We start from the raw sequence: 21,654 nt of genomic DNA, 5'->3' as shown, positions 1-21,654 counted from the left end.
AACCAAATGTTTGTGTCTTTTTTATTTATTTGACTAAATAGACATTTAGGGAGATATTAGAAGAAGAGAATATCGTTTTGTCATATTAAATTAAAAATATACATTCTACTAATATAGATCATTATTGTCAGTGGCATTTTGTAATAAAATACATAATACATATTTTTTCATGCCTACTGCTTAAAAACAAAAAAAATATATTTTTGTTCAATTAGTTAGGTCTCAATTAGGACTCTTTGTGCAAACATAATTGTTCACAGAATTTCACAATAAAGGCACTAAATATCAAAGTCAACACAACCACAAAGTTAAAGAAAGTATCAGGAGAAAGGTTTAAAAAAATAAAAAACACTGAATGCCTCTATGAGCAAAGTTGATCGAGAAGTGGAATGTGAATCATACCACTCAGACTTAAATCTGACTGTCTCTCCTAACCAACCAGCTGGTCAAAGGGGAAACTAGTTAGGGATAACAATGTGAGGACAGAGGTGACTTGGAAAGAGTTACAGAGTCCAGTGGCTGAGATAGGAGAAAATGTGCATGAATCAACAATATCCCAGTCATTTCATAAATCAGGCCTGTATGCCAGAATTGAAAAGCATATCAAATCCCATATAGAGCTTACAACAAAGCATTTAACAGAGCACTTGCCTGATCCTGCAAACAAATGGCAAAAGGTTTTGTTTTCGGACAAGACAAATGTGTCATAATGCAAAGTGTAATTATACCTGTGACACAGACCCAGTATGGTGCACCTTTTAATGTTGGTATTTTCCCCAGTTAAAAAGTGGTGCATCACCTCTAACTCTGCCACCCTCCTCTCTCTGCAGAACCAACTTGGCTGACAACAGAACCATGTGCCTGCCACAGTTGTTGTCTGAACTTTGGGACTTAAAACTTTTTACTTAGGTGCCGAATTAGGGAGGAATCCCATATGTAAACACAGAATTCTGCAGCAGGACCTTGAGACCAGCTACTGTAGCTACCACCTTGCGCCCGCTTGATCACTGGAGCAATACGGTTGGACTTTGCATTGACACATCTGAACAGAGAGCATTATTCAGCAGTAGCCACTATGCCAGGAGCAAAAAGAGAGTGACTCACACCAACTGAGTAGTCACTACCCTGCATGGACTTTGTCCCAGTTCCGCTCGATGTTAACCCAACAATCCATTTGAGGCAATCGACAGTCTACAGCAGGTTTCAAAGGAACACGTAAAGGTTTATTCCATGCAGAAAAGAAACAACAATTTGGCTGTGGGGCCTTCTTCGGGTGTGCCTATCATAGAACTTCATAGTATATCATATTTCAATATTTTTTTGTTACTCATTGACATTTACTGTAAATAATCTATATTCTTATAAGTCTTTGGTTTGAGCATTCAGGTTTTCAATAAAAATGTTATTTAAAAAAAGGTTTATGCATAGTTTTGTAATTTTAAAAAATGGGACACTTTAGGAACTTTAATCGCTTTTCATCTGGATGCTTTTTTAAGGCACTGTGTTCCCAGATAGCTATTTTTTCCTTGTAAAAGTTGTGGTTAACTCAGAAGCAAAGAGCAAGGGCAAGATGTGTGCTTAACCTCAAAGGATGTTTGTCCATCACTATGCTGTTTCCACACATTCAGTTAATTAAATTATATATTTATACAAATGAGATTAACTATTCACAGTTTATTTGAATCTCTAAGGCTCTGGTGTATTTGCAGGTTGTGTTGACAGCCTGCTTCACTCCATTATTATTAAAATATTGAAAAAGGAATCAGCTACACATTACTTTTTTTTCTCTTTCACTGTCAGAAAGAAATGGAAGAAAGGTCTAACAAAATCAAACATTGTATTATCCTGCTTAATTAACCTATGTGGAATGTGAAGTGGAATTACAATAATACATTAATAAACACTACAGTATGTAACATGAAATTCAAGGAGAGATTGCAATATGATCTTCATCCATCATTATTCAATGAACAACAGATTGAAACAAACAAGTTACCTCTCTTGTATGAAGTGGTTAGTTAGTTACTTCATTAGGTATCTTATTTAACCAATATGCAGTATGCTAACACAAGAACAAAAACTAATAGGTTAAATAATACAAACAGTTAAATATCCTGGCCATCAAACATTTTTGTTATATTTTTGTTAACTATATTATACCATCTTCTTATTTGTATATCTAAATGTACAACATCCATTGATTCCAGATATTATTATGGATACAGTAGGTACTTGATCACAATTACCTGGATCATATTTAGACATTAGTTGCAGTTATTTCTACAGGCAAAAATACAGTAATGTCAGTTTGCAGTAATGTAATGAAGAAATTAGCATAGTCAATATATAATCATTATAATATATTACAGAAATGTAGTATGCGTCTGAAAGACAATGGATATTGACAGAGGAAGAGTTCTAAACTTATTGTCTGCAAAGTCTTTTTTTTTACTCTGGCATAGCTCACTGAGCATAAAGCACCAAAAAGACTTACTAAGTTGTTTCAATATTAGGGTAAGGATTGTCCAATGAATTAGTTTCAATGGAGTCTTACAGGTAACCATGGAACTGTCTGGTAGGACAGCTGCTCCCTATAATCTCTTGATTTCAGATATATTTACAACATTTCTGTTCTCTAGCTTAAACCTTTTTTGCATATGAAATATTGGTTTAAAAAACCCATTAAAACTGTAAGATTTCCATCTCTTTTAATTTTATCCTGAGATAAACAAAGGTGGTCATTCATAAATAAAAAAAACTGTTGATCTTGTATAAATGTACATTGAAAAAGTATTCACTCTCTTCCAATGATATCACATTTTGTCTAATTCAAGCTATATATACAAGTTTTTATAAAGTAAATGAAAAGTTTTGCTGGACAGCAGAAAGAAGTTTTTTTTTTTCTGTTGAGCCTTGTAAAAAGTTGTCAGAAAAATTTGCTAAGAAAAATCAAAAACTAAAATACCTAGTTAAGGCTAGTTAAGGCTCCTTAGACAGCAGTTACATCTCTACCAATGTTGTACACATTATCATGACAGTGATAGTGTTTTGCTCATTTTTGTTCACATTGTTCGACTACCATTTTATACACAATTTGAAAGACCTCCAAGTTAAATAATTAACATACATCAACATAAAGATGTTTCTAATCAAAGATGCCTTTATAAATATTTCCCATGCTTGGAGTACAAAGATTATTTCCTTACAAAGAGCACAAAAGGAGACATGGAAACAATTGCTTTCTGCATTTATAAATACATAAACCACCTAAGGTTGCCATTTAACAGGGATTTTATGAAGAGGTCATCATTAAATTGACCTGTTTAAGATTTAGTGAAAAGCATAAAATTAGCATCTTTGACTCCTACTGGTTCTACTAAACGACACTAAACCACAATGACAAGAACTATGCATGGTGAAAGATACTGTCAGTTCATATGTTGCAATTGAGAGTTGGGTGGGTGAGATGTGGGGACAAACTAACAGATTTAATAAGTTGCCTTTCTTCATGTCTAAAATAGCTAAATGTGGGATTCTTCAACAAACATAGTTCTTTTCATAATTTATTTTTTTTAAGAAATATATAGCAAATATGATAAACATGCTAATTTATCTATGTTTTGTATTGCATATTTACACTTCAATATGTATAACTATGGGAAGCAATTCTATGCTCACAGGACAACTGCTTTGTAATGTAAACTTTAAGCGGTCTCAATTTAAATGTAAAATTACTAGACATTTATTATTAAACATAATCATATAATATCCACTGTAAGATGACCAGGGGAAGGGTCATTCATAATTTTTGGAATTTTTGGTCATTCACATTTTTGGAATGACCTACTTAATATACTTGATACAGACCTAAGCAAAATGGCTGCCAAGAAGAATCAGCTGACCCGTATATGGAAAGGGTCCACCCTGAGAAACAATGAGACACAGCTGAGCCTCATCAGGAACTGAAATATAAGTGCCCCAGAGGCAGTGAACAGGGTGGAAGCTGATAAGGTGAATGTGGTTTGGAGGAAGAGAGAGGAAAGAGGATTGTGTTAAAGATCGGATTAAAAGAATAACGGACTACGGACTATTAAAAGATACGGTTTATGGTTTTCAGATTGTGGATTGTGGATAAGGATATATCGCGGATTGGTTTTATTATGGACTTTTGGAACTCTGATTGGATCAGGATTAAGAGAACGAATTACGGACTGGATTTGGAAGATATTTGGATGGAAGAAACGCCACGGAACATAAGAAAGAAAAGTGTGGTGTGAGTACCTCATTTACATAAACTTTCCGCCGGAGACACCACACCACTAATAATTTGGAGATGTTGAATGATATTCTTTTTCAATTATCAAGGACATTTATAAAGGACATTTTTATGAGGACATAGATTGTTTCTCTCTTTTGTCTGTATAAGGAATCAGGTGTCGTGATTGTAGATTTGGATTACCGGGGAAGAACTCTGGGTTTGTATACTTATAGGAAGTAAAGGCCTCTGAAACGAGTAGATTGCACATATGTGTTATGTGTAACTAGTGAACAGTATGTCATGTGTTGGCTTGTGTTATTTTATTGTTAATAATTGTTAATATCTTTATTTTTGTAATAATGCTTTGTAAAAAAATGTTAAGATTGTAGTACACTAAATTATACCATTAAAATGCAGATTTTAAAAAATAGAAGTAGTCTAGCCCTTATCTTTTTTGTACAGTAGTCTACTTTTTATTATTTTTATTTACTTTCTTTTTGTGATATCTCATGCATCAGGCAGAAAAGCCTTAAGGCATAGTTATATCTACACTTTTCACATGTTAACAATTCCATGGAAAACTCCTATTCCTCTCATCTCTTAAACTCATGAGATACTTGTAACAGGACAGAACAGTTGTCAGGTATAATTTCTACATCTAGGGATGGGGGATAAAGCGTAATTTTGTCTCTCTTTGACACTGAAACATAAAAAAAATCCTTTCAGGTTTTTTTTTCTTCCTAAGCTACTACATTCTCTCCCATTTCTCAGTAGAATTGTCATATTTTGTTTTAAAATAAATAGTTGTAGTAAAAAAATCAAAAGCATCAGAAAGCTGCCTATTCCAGGAAACTCTTAATATGAAGCCAAGCCTGTTCATCACATGGCACATATACAGGCAATTTTACTTGGAACCAATTTGTAAATATATATTATATATATGTATACAGATGCAGCCATTCAAAACGAGCGGGGTATGCTGTGGTGCAACGCGGTGGGCGTGTCGCAATGAAACAGTCATACCGCAATATGTCGCGTCATACCGCGCTGTACCGTATGCAAATAAGATTATGTTAATAGTATCTGGAATCACCTTGTAAATACACCAGGTGGAGCTAATAAAGCTTAACCTCTCATGTACAGCATTTGAGCTCTCACCAGAAAACACCCGGTTTTGAATCCCGACCACTGCTGAGGCACAATTTTTATTCAATTAAGAATTTAAGTTGTATACTCTTTAGACTTTTAAATTTAAACTGTGTATTACAGCATGTTAATCAACATACATTAAAAAGTTGGTATATTTTATGAAAGCAAGATTGCTCAGTTGGACAAAAGTACACAACCTACCACCTTTATCAAATATTTTAATTATGCAGAAATATTTTATGCATCAAAGTCTTTACCGAAGATATTACTAATAGTATTAATAACGAAATAACCTTGAACAAGCTGTAAACTCAAAGTATTATCCTGGTCCACATTCTTTGTAACCGTCTTTATAAACGAAAAGACTCATTGACAAAAAGTAACACCACAGCATCTCGTTGATCCGATCACGCATTCGTTTCCAATCGTACTAAGTAAGTCTTGAGAATCTCTGATTCACCATGCCTTTCACATGCTCATAAAAAATATTAATTTAGGAACATAAACATATTACTGTATGTAAAATGTACTGTATATGACTGGTCTTGGTAGTTTAAAGAAAAAATACACACCAGTATTCTCCCTAAAAATTTTAAGCATCAAAGCCTTACATGTAGTTATTTCTGAAACATTTTTACGTGCTCCTTCTGACCATATTATTGTACGTTTATATACTTTGTGAAAATTGATCGTTTTAACTTTTTCTGCGAATATGCTTGTTATCGGAGTAAACAAAAGCATACATTTAGAATTTGATTAAAAGGAAATATAATATGGAATTGCATATCTAGAGAAATTAATAACGATATAATTATATTCATGTACTGCTGCACAAACAGTAGTATAAGACTTTCCATTGATGTGTACTTCTGTTTCACTGCTTTGTGCCTGTCTGGGGTGTGATAGCTTAAGTGACTGACTTATAAGGCCAAGGTTGGGTGTTCAAATCCAGCTATTGCCATGAGTTTTCTTTTAACAAATAAACATTTCTTTGAAAAACTAAAATAGCAAATATTATGGACACTACTGTATATTGACATTTTTTATATTTCTAAATATCACAACATGTTTGAAGCTAAGTCATTTATTAATAATGAATAATTTCAAACTGCTACTGATATTATTACTCACTAAATATTATCGACACTATATTGAATTTGTTGGTCTTTCTAAATATCGCAAAACGTTCAAAGTGAGTTAACTGATTACCATTTTCAATGAATACTTGCGCTTGTTATCGCAAAGAAGCGCATACTTTTCAGAATCTAATTATTTAAGCGATAAGGCACGAGAGACCTTAGGTGTTGTTAGGCCCAACGCGATGCAGAGGGCCGGCAATCCATTTAACTGTGACTATATCCACGATATAGCACAGGCCTCGAGTACCTTATTGCTTTTATAAAACGGTCCCCAAAAATGTGATTGCTGTATAGAATGAATTTTAATTTTTAAAATGTATTTAACTCGAAAATTAGCTGTTTATGTTCCTCCGCCTGAGAATATAGTCCCTCGTTGCTACACAACGCAGAAACACAGTCACAAGTAACTAACTAACAAGGACAGGACATAAGCCAATATGATTAAGAAATAAATGACTTGTTTTTTGTTTTTCTTTAGCACATTTATTTGAACATTTCCATCGATCGTACAAGCACTGAAAAACTGTCCAATCCCTAGTTTGTCAGGCATTTTCTTTTCCGCTGCTGGAGCGCTCAGCTCTCGGCTGGTCTCAGTGCCTTCTAGGATATAACGCCAGCGATTTGTTGTTAAAATTGGGTTTCCAATAATGCCGCAGCGAACTCTCGTTTTTATGGCCACTATAACAGACATAATCTCCCTTGCTTTTAACCAAGCGTTTCATAATTTCTAAGAATGAAAGTGATTTAAACTATGCAACACTTATCATACAACGAGAGCTCAAAATATTACACAGATCCTCAAGAGCGCAACCAAGATGGCAGAAAAAGATACGTGTATCAGATACATGAGAATCCAAGCTTTTTTATCTATGCTAAGTAGTCTTTAAAATTTCTTTATCACACAGTAAAAAGTAAAAATTCCGGGGTGTGCGTATATCGGAGAATATAGCACGGCTTTGAAAGTGTGTCAGCCAATCAGATTTCAGGACTGGAATTATCTGTTTTATAATAGGGAATATAGTATGGAATCAGGTATCTAAATAAATTAATAATGATATTAATTTAAGGATCTAAATATCTAAATACTGTATATGTATCTATATAGCAGGTAGTATTACTGTATTCCACTTTCTTTGTAAACATGGAAAAACAGATTCACAACGCAAAGCTGTGTCACTCTTCTGTGTAAAAAAAATGGTTTGAACACCATGGCTGCTGTTTTTAATAAGCCATTTTCGTGCACCCTTAGAGACAATCACGTGACTGACACTGTTGTCTGAGTGTGGGACTTGCAACTTAATTCCAAGCCCAAGCCAGATGATTCCTGTACATAAAGACAGATCCGCCCAAGGTTAAGACTTCGTGAATCGCTAGTGCCGCCTGCCACATTTGCCTGATCAACAGAAGCATTATGGTTGGACTCTTGTCCATAACTGGATACTCTTGTCCAGAAGTAGCCACTACGCCAGAAGCAAACCAAGTTTCTTCCCCCAAAAGAGTGACTTGCTCGGACCTGCAATCACCCTCTGTGAATAGAGACTTTTTACTAGTCAGCTGGACTACTAGTAGGGCCCTGGGATAGTAATGACTGTCCTGCGCATCACAGACAGACTCTCTCTCTCCTTTCTTCTTTCTGCAACTCAGAACTGCACCAGGACTGGTTGGGCACCGAGCCAGCACCGTGCTGATTGGATGTTGCTGCAACAGATCGTGCCAGCGTGTCAGTGCCCCAAAAAATACAAATCCATATTTGGATAAGTAAACCCAATATTCTATATTGCCGATCAAGAACTCAATTGTATCTCAACAAGGGTTGTTATCAATTTAATTCATATGAGTAATGCATTTACTTATAAGCTAATGTAGAATTCATATTCATGAGACTAATTAACGAAATCGTATAGCCGAATGGTATAGTGAAGCATATTCTTTGTTTGTATCTCTTTGTGTTTGCATCTCTTCATGATTATATATCTTGCATTTTGGGAACCCTCACAGTAAGATCTGCTATCTGTATCCTGGCAGATTGATATATTCTTATATGCACAGTATTGTGTATTAATAAATGTATTCCATGTATCTGAATCTGTGCATGAATTGCTGTCTGTTCCTGATGGATGATTTTCTAATAGCCATAAAAGAATCACCTTGTGATCTACTGTTACAATTAATAAATTGTTCCAGTAAATTCACAAAACTCCTACACGGTGATGTCACTCAGCCCCCCTACAACAGAGCAGGAGAACCAGACTTTTCTCACTTGTTTTTTGTTTCTACTTTTTGAGCTGGTTTGTTCCATTCGAATCAGGGTTTGTGCTGCTTTGAATTCTGAGATGTAATCATTTGTTTCTCAAGGAGTGATGTCACTCAGCCTGTTAAGTTGTGCCCTCATGAGTGTTAAATAACACCATTTTGTTAACATGTTGGCTCAGGTTTGTATTTTCATTCAGATCTGTCTAAATATTTTGTATATTTGTCAGGTGGTAACTTTTACAATATTTGGGTGACTTATTTTAAAATTAACCAGTTCAAACCAGCTCAAACAGCACAAATTAATGAGACTTAAGAGGCTTAGTCCTGGACTGTTGTAGAAGGGCTCTGTAATTTAACTTCCATGAAAAAAATGCAAAAGAGGCCGAGTGACACCAAAAAAAAAATGATTTCAGAAATAAAAGCACTCAAATATATGAATTGTACCGTTTGTATTGGGGGCAGCTTCATAGAACCCATGAAATATTTATGTAAAATCATGCAATATGATAATGAGCTAAAGACTTTATTAGTGGAGTGTGAATAAAATTAACACTGGCAGAATCTGATAAATGCTTTGTATCCAATAAACTCCAAACTAGGAATATCATAAAAATAGGTGTAACACTTGTTTCTCATTATGATATAGTGTGTTATAATATCAGTTTTCCTTTGAAAGTCTGGGAATTTATGTAGAACAAATGGGAGTGATGTGTACATTGTCTTAGTGATACCTGTAGCATGCTTAGGAAAAGAATGGTTAACAGTGTTGTTCTTGCAAAAGGATTTTACTGGTTTTCATTCAATAATTAAACTGTATAATTAATACATACAGATGCAGCCATTCAAAGTACGCGGCACAGACACATACCGCGCGTAATTGGCTACGGCCTCGCGCATCGTGACGCAAAATACTGCGGTACATAATTGGTTGACCGACAGGGGCACTCGTGGTGCGTTGGTCGGTCGTAGAAAGATTTTAATGTCTTTACTGTGCCCGTTTTAGTATTGAATATTTATATGGAATTTTACCACTGAAGGGAAATCTTAGTAGCTGAGCATAAAAAGAATAGGAGCATACTATAACGCGTGTGAAGGCCATAAACGATATTAATTTTGGAACATAAACATACAGTATACTGTATAGCTGGTCTCTGTACTTTAAAGAAAAAATACACACCAGTATTCCATTACTCCCTAAACATTTTAAGCATCAAAGTCTTTGACTAACGTGAAATAGCGTGTAAAAAAAAGTGGTAGTTTTAAGCTTTTCTGCTAGTATAATATGGAATCGCGTATCTAAGGAAATTAATACCGATATGAATATAATTATATACTGCAACACAGTACTACACGCTGTACAATGTCTGTTGATACTGTTTGTGTAGGGCTTTTTCACCACTCCTCATGTGACCTTGTGTGTAGTGCTATGGTCTAGGTGCCATGGTTGCAAACCAGAGATTGTGTGTTTAAATCCAGCTGGTGCCATGGGTTTTCTTTTAACAAACATTTCTTTGAAAAAATAAAATAGCAATATTATGGATAATTAATTGACTTTTTATATTTCTAAATATCACAACATGTTCGAATCCAATTCATTTTTAATAACAATGGGTAAACTGGGTAAACTATCACAAAGCTTTAGAGAACTTAACAATAGCAATATTATGGACAATCAATTGACAATAAATATAGAAAAGCACATATAAAATTTGGGAAATAGTTTTAATATGTAAATAGTTCCCTGGTTCTGCACCCCTGGGTGTTTCTCTCTCTGATCGGGGCGCGCAAGAGCTTGCTGGCAGGTGGTGACGGAGAGGACAAATAAAGGCAGCTTTTAACTCCGCAAGTCTGAGTTTTTGGGTCCGTCCTATCCGAACCCGACTCCTCTTGCCAGAAAGCTCTAAATTGCATTTTTTTTAAATTACAACCCAAAAGTCTTAATTTAGTCTTAATTAAACATTTAAAATACACGTTTCGAATAGAAAGAAATCCTCTTCCTGGTATGTAGAACAGATCAGCAGGTCTTTTTTCCCCAATCAGAGGGGTTTCAGATGGTGTCAGCCAATCACCATTCTGAAGCCTACCATAATCTCTGGTATAGGGAGACCCCAGAATTCTGTCCCATAGTTTAGATAGATGATGGATTCTTTTATTGATCCCATGAGGGAAATAAAGTAAATCATTTTCATTTTAGGAAATTATTAAACGCTTGGTTAAAAGCAAAGGAGATTGTCTGTTATAGTGGACATAAAATCAAGAGTTTGCTGCGGCGTTATTGGAAACCCAAATTTAACAAAAAATCACTGGCATTATATCCTAGAAGACACAGACCAGCGCCAGACCAGGAGAATCCCCGCAGCGTAAAAGAAAATGCCTGATGAACTAGGGATTGGACAGTTTCCAAGTGCTTGTACAATCGATGGAAATGTTCAAATAAATGTGCAAAAGAAATAAACAAAATAATCATTTATTTCTTTATCATATTGGCTAGCTAATGTCCTCTCTTTGCTAGTTAGTATCTGTGTTTTTGCGTTGCGTAGCAACGGGTGACTGTTCTCAGGCAGAAGATGTAAACAGCTTAATTTTCGTGTTAAATAATTTTTTTTAATTAAAATTCATTCTATACAGCAATCGCATATTTGGGTACCGTTTCATAAAACTTTCATGCTTAAAATGTTTAGGGAGAAATGGAAGACTGGTGTGTATTTTTTCTTTAAACTACCAAGACCAGCCATATACAGTACAGTTTATGTACATACAGTAATGTTTATGTTCCTAAATTAATATCGTTTATGACCTTCAGATGTGTTATGCTCCTCTTCTTTTTATGCTCAGCTACTAAAATTTCCCTTTAGTGGTAAAATTCCATATAAATATTCAAAACTAAGCAGATTAAAATGTGCACAGTAAAGACATTAAATGATTAAATCTTTTCACTACCAACCAATGCACCACGAGTGCCCCTGTCGGTCATTTTGGCCAGCCAATCACTTACCGCGGTGCCCTTTGGTGCCCCGCGGTGGCTTGTGGGTAGGTTACCGTACCGCGGGTCTGTACCGCGCATTTTGAATGGCTGCATCTGTAAGTATCATAAATCCTTCCAATATGTAGACATTTGAATCATGTCAGATCCCAAAGATCTTTATATGTAGGAGGTGACCCACTTTATCGGTCACTGAATAAAGTGATTTGTGTTTCTGTGTTTCTGCGTTGCGTAGCAACGGGTGACTGTTCTCAGGCGGAAGATGTAAACAGCTTAATTTTCGTGTTAAATATTTTTTTTACATTAAAATTCATTCTATACAGCAATCGCATATAGGGACAACCCAGAATACTGGTCTTGGTACCGTATTTCACAGAAAAAATACACACCAGTATTCCATTTCTCCCATGTCCTGTCACAGTGAAGTAGGAAGTGCGCCTCTGTCTCTATTTCTCCCTGCTTGCTGGCAGTGGGAGCACAGCCTGTCCTCTCTGGGTAACCAGGTGTTTCACGCATGAAAAGTGGTTATTAACAATAAAAACATGTTTTATTTATTTTATTTTTATTTAGATTAAGAGTTACTTTAGGCCGCCCCGCTCCTGTTTCCCGACGGCCTCCGGATTCCCCGGGGCTCCAGCGCCCGGAACTCCCATGCGAGCAGCACTGTCAGACCTGGGCGCTGACAGTCAATCTGGACAAGACCAGAGTTATGGTTTTCCAGAAAAAAAGCCAGACCTCAGGGAAACAGGTACAAATTCACACTTAACAACAACACATTAACACCTAACAACGGGTGCAGGGCCGAATTAGGCCAGTACCCACTATTGTTAAACATACAGAAAAGAATATTAAAGTATTGGCTTTAGTATTAGCCATACAGAACATTAAAGTGCCCCTTTCCATTCAGCGGGTGTCTGAGCCGCTGTGTCCTATCTTCTGACAGTCGCTGTTGTGAATGTCTGTAGAGTGTATCTTATTTTTAGTACTATATTTTTATATTATATTCCCTATTAATCAAACTCTAAGAGTATGTATTGGCTTGTCCCCCCCTCCCGCCCCTCTCTGTGTACAGTAGAGCCTCCTGTCCTGGATGGTGGAGCCCATACAGCTGTGTCTGGAGAGAATCCAGGGTATCAGCTTCAACCACACGGCTGTGCAGCTTGTTCCCCGCTCCCGCCCCTCACTGTGTACAGTACAGCCTCCTGTACAGCCAGTACAGGAGGCTCTACTGTACACAGAGAGGGGCGGGAGGGGGGAACAAGCTGTCCAGCCGCGTGGAATGCTACAGAACCCTAAACAGACACTAGCTGAATATTTGACGGAGATATCCAGACACAGCTGGATGAGCTCCACCAGCCAGGACAGGCAAATAACATACACTCCACAGACATTCACAACAGTGACATATCATAAAACTTTTGCACATATTGTTAAATTATTACTTCTTTTTCAGGAAGTTAAAAAAACACTTGAATTACTTATCCAGTCTGTGGAAATAAAATTATTTTTCAAGTGTAGTGTGCTCTCACGAGGCACCAGTTCTGTAGGGGTTTGGGCATTTACTAGGACAATTATTTATTGTAGCAGTAAGTCACAAAATTGATTCTTTTAATGGCCTTAGAATCAAACCATGCGACATAACTCAAACAACGCACACACACAGGTACTAATACACCAAAATAAATTTATTAATACATAGAATATGCATGTAAACCTAACAGATCTTATCGTGAGGGTTATCAGAATACAAAAGATATATATTCATTCAGTTACGAAGAGTTACATATATCGAGAGGACATACGTTCAGTATATCATTCATTTAGTTCATAATTGAACTTGGTTACAACTTCTACATTAGATACTCAAAACAAGTACAAAACTCTTAGGAATTAAATTGATATTAGCTGGTTGGGATAACAATTGAATTCTCGAGCAGTAATGCAGTGAAGTTGAATACTCATCCAATCTCTGGGGATTCAGATCTCCTGCAGGCACAAAGAAGCAGTTGCAGGCTTGTTACTATCCAATCTGCGCTCTCTGGCTCCATGCCAGGCTGTGCTGTGCTGCTTGCGACGGTGCGCTACTCTCTGAAGACTCGCTAGTTAGTGTTGGCTTTAACTAGCAAGGTTGTGCACAGGAGAAAAGATGACTGTGGGTCCCAGCAGGTCAGGAAGAAAACCGGTTCGTTCCTGATGAAACGTTAGTTCTGAATAGTGATTCAGCTGTCCACAGTTCCGACCTGTTCACGAGGCTTGCTGCTGGTGCTAACCTCGGGTGGATCCTTTGGTTACTCTCTGGCAACCTCCGCTCTCGACTCTTAGAACAAAGGAAAGTTCTGGCACTCGGACACACTGGCCGTTACATGGTTCTCCAGGCTGAGTCTCAGGATGTTCAGGAGGCGCGCTGCGAGAATGTCCTGCCCTTGGGAGCCTTTCTGCTCCTGGGTCGTCCTGCCCTGGAATTGTCTCGCACCCCTGGAATTCTCCTTTTGGAATTCTCCTGTCAAAATTCTTCTCTGGGAGCTCTGTGTTGCCTGTTTTTACCTGGAGGAACTTCAGCTCGTTCATTGGCTGAAAGTTTCATGGGCATCAGAGACCCACGTGGGTTACTCGGCCCTACCAGTCCCTGATTGGTTGATGATGAGTAACTATGCCCTCTGACCTTGGGGTTGTAAACCACTTAGATGAGGCTTTCCCTTGGAATCTTGACTTGCCAGGCTTAGCTAAGTGCATCCCCATTTGGGAACTGTCCCTTATCAAAAGAAAACATCTTTAAATCAGCCTGCATGAATAGCTTCTCTGTGGCTGCACCACAGAGAGGAAGAGAGACGGGGCCTCACTGGCAAGGGAGCAGAAAACTTAATTCCTGTATTTTAATAAGCCTCGCCGCTACACAAGTAATGCAACTAACGTCGGGCAATGTGTTTTTTTTAATCCAACATTGACAGCCACATCTTAAATCTTGTCAGTCAGCTCTTTTTTCTGTATTTGAATTGTGGCGATTCAAACAACTTGGGATAACAAGTGGTCTCAAAGTCACCGAGCTCACAGAGCTTCAACAACAGATGACAACTTCCTTAGTCCTTCCTTAGTCTTCCTGAAATTGTCAGATTATGAGTGAATAAAAGCATTTTATTAAAAACACGTTTGCGTTTGTTTGGGAGCTATATTATGTATTTTTCATATGTAAGATATAATTATGTGTTCTTGCTTACACATCGCACGACTTTAAAAGCTAGAAAAACAGGTTTCGATTCACATTATCTGGCGAGCCTTGTTTTGTCAAAGGACAGCACATACTTTGAAAAGACCGCAAATGTATTAGCAAGGGTTAATTGCACTATGGACCGCACAAAGAAATTTAAAATAGTCTTCTTTAGGTATGAGGGCAGGAGTGGATCACAGCAGGCATAATCAGCAAATTACAAGAAAACAAAGAACAGGGCAGGCGAGACGAGTATCCAGAGAGCTAGTGATCAGAAAAAGGAAACAATTGTTACGCCCGGGTTTTCGACGCAATTTTTTTTAACTTGCTAATGCATCAGACACATTTCCTGGCGTATTGTGTTTTAAATAAAATAGGAGTGTCTTTCCCTGGTATTAGCACATTGGTATGGTGTAAGTTTTATCTGTACCATACTGTATACAGGTACAGACTTCAAGCTGCACCACTGTATCACTTTGGTAAGGAGACGGACTATGGCCAAAATCACGAAAGTCTGATAAAGACAGTCTCGCGTTTGTGGCGGAACCGGGCATCCATAAGAATCAAGTAATAGGTTTATTCCATGCTGAAAAAAAGAAGAAAGAAAACACATTCCATAAGAATCAGCGCTTTTATATAGCGCCTTTAAAGGTGGCTTCTCAAAACGCTTTACAGGATAAAAACAACAATAACAACAACAACAATATTGTATTTCATTGCACTTTGACAGATCGTCCTTAAATCAATTGTTGATTTAAAGTTTGACAGTAACCCTAACACTAACCCTATTTTATTTTTTCAAAGAAATATTTAAAAAAAAAGTCTGGGCTCCGGCTGGATTCAAACACCCAACATGTGATGTATAAGTCGGGAACCTAACCCACAGCGCCACTAGCAAGGTCACATGATGAGTGTTGAAAAAGCCCTACAGAAATAGTATTAACAGACATTGTATAGCATGTACTATTCTTGTGTTGCGGTACATGAATATAATTATATCATTATTAATTTCTTTAAATACGCGATTCCATATTATATTCCCTTTTAATCAAATTCTAAAAGTATGCTTGTTGACTCCGGTATCACGTTAGTTAAAGACTTCGATGCTTAAAATGTTTAGGGAGAAATGGAATACTGGTGTGTATTTTTTCTTTAAAGTACCGATTCCTGACTGGCTGACACCCTTCTGAAGTAGTTCCATAATATCTGGTATACGGAAATGAAAGCGTAGATAAAAAAGCTTGGATTCTCATGTATCTGATACAAGTATCTTTTAATACAGTCTTTACTGTGTTCTTGAGGATCCTTGTGATATTTTGAGCTCTGGTTGAATGATAAGTGTCGCAGTTTAAATAATTTTCTTAGTTAGAAATTATGAAATGCTCTGTTAAAAGCAAGGGAGTTTTATGTCCGTTGCTGTAAAAGAAAATGCCTGACAAAGTAGGGCTTGGACAGATTCCAAGTGCTTGTACAAATGTGCTAAAGAAATGAGCAAAAAAAGTCATTCCTTTATCGTATTGGCTAGCTAATGTCCTGTCCTCGTTAGTTAGATCAACGAAATGCTGTGGTGTTTGTCAAGGAAAAAACTAAAAGTATTTTCGTTTAAAATGACGGTTAGAAAGAATGTGGACCAGCGTAATACTTCGAGTTTACAGCTTGTCCAAAGTCATTCATTATTAATACTATTAGTAATATCTTCAGTAAAGGCTTTGATGCATAAAATATTTCTGCATAATTAAAATATTTATGATAAAGGTAGGTTGTGTACTTTTGTCCAACTGAGCAATCTTGCTTTCATAAAATATACCAACTTTTTAATGACTGATGATTAACATGCTGTAATACACAGTTTAAATTTAAAAGCTCAAATGCTGTACATGAGTGGTTAAGCTTTATTGGCTCCTCCTGGCGGTTTTACAAGGTGATTCCGGATACTTTCCGGCATGACGTCAAATGACGTGATACACCGCGTGATACCGCGTTTTGATGCGACACGCCCACTGCGGTATACCGCGAAATACCCCACCCTTTTTGAATGGCTGCATCTGTACTAAACATAAGAACTGTTTTTTTAACATTATATTGTTATTTTTAGAAAATAAATCTTTCCTTTTGTCTGTCTTAATTATGTGGAGTTTAGGTAATATACTGTCCTTGACCAAATAAAAAAGATGCTGTGTGCAGCCGACTTGTATAAACTGCTTCTGGGTGTAAAACCTCCCTGATGGTATAGATAATAACCATAGAACAGGAAAGAAGATGCTGAACCTGATCTCTTCTGGTGTGCACAGCGCAGGAAGAGAGGTCTTTGTCCCTGTTGCTGTGTAAGCCATAGTGTTCACCACTTTCCTGGCCCTTTTCTCTTTCTGCCCTCCCCCTCATCCTATAAGGAATATATGGTAATTGCTTTTAAGAAATGAATGTGGTTATGGTACAGACCAATGGTTATCTGAGATAACCTTTTCAAACATACCCTAAACTAAAAAAAATGGATTCCACCAATTCCAAGAAATAGTTCCCAGATATAACATCTGTTTTTGCCTTCTAAAAATTAATATATAATGCTGAACCTTAGATCAATTTTTTTTAAATTACACTGTTTCTTCTTTCTTTTAAAGGAAAATGTTATAGTTTTAGAGACTTAATAAAAATTAGATAAATTCAATGGCATATGTGCTGGAAGAGTACTTATAATTCATCATCAAGTAAACATCATTCCAATCTCAGGGTATACTTTAGTTGAATTCTCCTGTGAAGTACACTATGCTTCATTACATCTATGGGAAGTCTCACCAATCAGGCTTATTTGGATGAGTGCACATTCTTAAATTGCACCATTTTGTTTACACTCAATAAGTATACTCAGTTTCATAGAAAAGTGAATCTAAATGAGAACTCTACAAACAAAATTGGCACCAGCCATAAATTTTACCATACACATTTCTCAATAACAATATTTTGTGATGAGCAATGTAAAAAGACATGATAAAGATACAGAAAATAAAAAGGCTGTTATGCTGGGCAAACGTTCGAGGTAAAAATTCTACCTCAAGGGGGGTACCTTTAAAGTGGAGACGACGGCACCGAAAAACTTTTGGCGCTCCAGCTCTTTAAACCCTGGCCAAATACGAAGAGAGGACATACAGTTAAAATTCAAACTGAATTAAAAACTATACATCCCAGTTAAAATGTTGGTGCTTGTGATCATTGCATTTATCTAACAAAACATGGCAAAAAATCAGTCACATGACTTTGGGGCTCAACGACAAAGCAAAATTGACCCGATAGGCTACCTCAAACTGTCAATTACACTACTGTGTATGCCACTTAAGCCACTCCTATTTGGCTTTTTAGTTATGGAGGCGGGAAGAAGATTCCCCCCCCCCCTCCCCGGGTGCCTGACTTTAACTGTTCTGTATCCGAATCGCAGTAGGGAGAGACATGTACGATACAAAGTGAATGCCAGCTACAATACAAACATATTTTTGTGGTAAGGGGGAGCAAAACATCAGCATTTACTGCTAGTAATTAGTGTAATCTGAGCCTAGATTTAAAGTTAAAATCACAAACAAAGCAATGTAGGAAATGTGCGATTTTGTTGGAACAAAAATACATGCAGAAAATAAATCCTTTTTGACATCTCAAATCAGTTTCAATCAAGGTCTCCAAAACTAACAAGAAAAAGAACATTTTCATAGAACAAATACTTTGTATTTATATAGAATAAATTATTAGATTTATGAGCAATCTAGTTTCTTATTCGTTTGAACTGTGAAATTTCAGCTGCAAAAGATCGCAGCAGAGACAGCACTAGCTCTGCTTGTCATAGACATTCAGAAAAGGATGAATTAAGTCATGTCAAGTGCCTTGGATGTTGGAAAGGGCATGGAATGACTAGGTGAGCAGTAGAGACCCTATGCGTAGCGGTAAAAGAGGCAACACGGAGGTTAGCCCAGGCTCAGGGGGTCAGACGATGTTGGTATAGAAACCTATGCCCTCAGGCCATGAACGTGGGGCAACCTGGTAATAGGCAGGTCTCACGACATCCGTACCCTCAATGCTGAGCAAGAAGCAGAGCAGACACAGGATGTAAATAGGCAACACAGCAAGACACACTGGAAAGACATTAATAATAACAGGGAACTAGGAACAGGACAGAAGTACTGTAGGTGTACAGGGCATGACACAGAGTAATGTAAAAATGCTGGGAACAATTAAAGAGCTCTGTAGGACAAGAAACAAAAGATAGAGAAAACTCTGAAAAGGCTGAAACTTAATTTCAGTCTAAAAAGTAAGGCAAATGAAAATTTAGGACGTTAAAGTGTAAGAGTTGTATATAAATATAAATATGCAAAAAGTTTTAGAAATGAAGCAGGTGTTACTTTGAAATAAGCAAACAAAAAAAAGCTATGACCATACATACAACAGAAGAGGGATGCAGGAACACTTGCAGAAGCTTAGATATACAAATAAATCACATGGAGGTGTGTTACAAAAGAACATGCGAACCTGAAGCAGATTTGGCCAAGAGTTAGGGGCTTGAATAATCAGGTGCATTTCTGGCAGGGAGAGTATGAAGGTTTGATGGGATAGAGAGTCAGAAAATTAGCACACATGAAAAACAGAGCAATTCAGTCAGAAAGCCTTATATTAATTAATAGCACACATGGTTTCATGGAAGGCTTCTCAAATAGTTGGGCATTCAGGTAGATTGTCAGGGGAAAGGATTTGTAAATATATTTTCTGTCCTATCAGATTTATAATTATTCTGTAAATATATTTTGTTAATTACAGTAAGTCAGTTTTTGCAACACCTAAAATGCATTTTTCCAAAAAAGTAATTTAGACTTTGTTACTAATGGAACCACTAAATAAAAACATAAATCAATGTTGGTAGCATTTCCAATTTTGAATTTTGAATCTTAACATATGGGGCCAAATCACATCTAAAGGGTACCCGAATATAAACTAAATTACGTAGAGAGGCTGGACATGTTCTAAGTGCATGCCAAAATGGGCATCAGGATAAAACTAACAACAGAAAGTAAACATAAAACTTCGGAAAAGAAAAAAATACTAAATATTTGAAAATATGACTGACTGATTGTTGTGATCTAATTTAATCAGATGCACAACCAGACAATGTGATTGGACCTTAGGATACAATCTGTAATCTGTAATCAGTGAGACAAGAAGATAATTCACACAAAGTGTGGAGATCTTTTGTCATTTTTCAGTCTAAGAGATACAACAATAAATAATTATAATATTTGAATCTCAGTTCTATTGTGTTTAGCTTTCATAAGAGAACTTAATGTACAGGAGGAATACCATGAATGCCAGATGATTTACCTTTTGACTTGTGCTTAACTGTGTTCTGTAGCTCAAATATAGGTATATACACCTCTGGTACATTAAATCAAATGTCTGTTCTGTATGCTTTAAAGTAAAACAGGTCAAATGTGGAATATCTGACAGTGATATTCCCTTTGCCAATCTAATGGAAAGAATATCTCTAAAACATACTTGCTGTGGAGTCTCCTAGGTAAATGACTTGGTCAGTTACCATTCAAATAATGATTCTTCCTAGACCTATGCATAAAAATGCTGTGGTGTTGTCTAAGTAATTGTTTTCCAAAACTGTTGATTTCTAATGCAGAAGCTATAAAAAAGCTTCTGTGTTCTGACCATACTATAGGAAAGTCAGCTTAATTTCAGTCACAGTTGCAAAGCACATAAAATAGATTTATCTTTAAGACTTTGCCTCTCATAACATGGGTATCATTGACCAAGCCACAGTTAAAATCCAAAAGCTCTAATTTAGATTTAAACAGCATCTAAATTGTTTTATTTTGTAGTAGGATAGTATTAAAATGAGAGTGGGACATGCATGGATATAGCAAATCCTTGCATCAAAGCAATTTAAAACAAATTGGTTGAAATCTCATAGTAACACAGGTAGTAAGATTAAGTCAAGATTTAGACAGGTTTAGGAGTTAAAAAAAGTTTCAGGCTTTTTTTTCCCTTGAAACATTAGTTTTCAATGTATGCCACTTTCCTCAGTTTTAACATTCAGAATGAAGAAATCTCAGGATTTTTTCACAGCTTAAGTACAGGTCATTTGTTCTGTGCAAAAAAGGAAAAAGCCATTTAACAATATCTGTAACAAAACCAATGTTGTAACAGAAAGAATAAGGTTCTGGATCCCAAGATGAATTTAAACAGATGAGTTTATTGCATGCAAGGAAGTTTATTGTTTATTGCATGCCGAAGTCTTGTTTCCCGCAAGAAACAACAAAACCGAAGTATTGTTCAAAATGCCCGTACAAACTTCCAGTTTATATAGAGTTTTCCTACTGCTTCTGATGTCACTTGTTATTATGGTAAAGGGGGGAGGTCGCGGACTGAGGCCAGTTTACAGCCTTTTGACCAAATGGTCAGTTAGATTAAGTCCCCAGGGAGTTTCCTAGCTCACATCTGGAATCCTTATCAGTTCTCCCTTTCCTGCCATAAACTCCTGTTGCTTAGAAGTCTAATCTTCAGGCAGAACTGACTTAAGTTAACCCTTTTCACATCTTGTATCTTACTTCATTCCTCCCTTATGAAATATGGCAAACGTCAGCACTGCCTATTTTTTACACATACAATGTCAGGGCAGATCTTTCCT

Source organism: Atractosteus spatula, chromosome 1 (assembly GCF_055471065.1).
Source record: "Atractosteus spatula isolate fAtrSpa1 chromosome 1, fAtrSpa1.hap1, whole genome shotgun sequence".
In the NCBI taxonomy this organism is placed as follows: Eukaryota; Metazoa; Chordata; class Actinopteri; order Semionotiformes; family Lepisosteidae; genus Atractosteus; species Atractosteus spatula.
Note: the sequence above shows the minus strand (reverse complement) of the source record.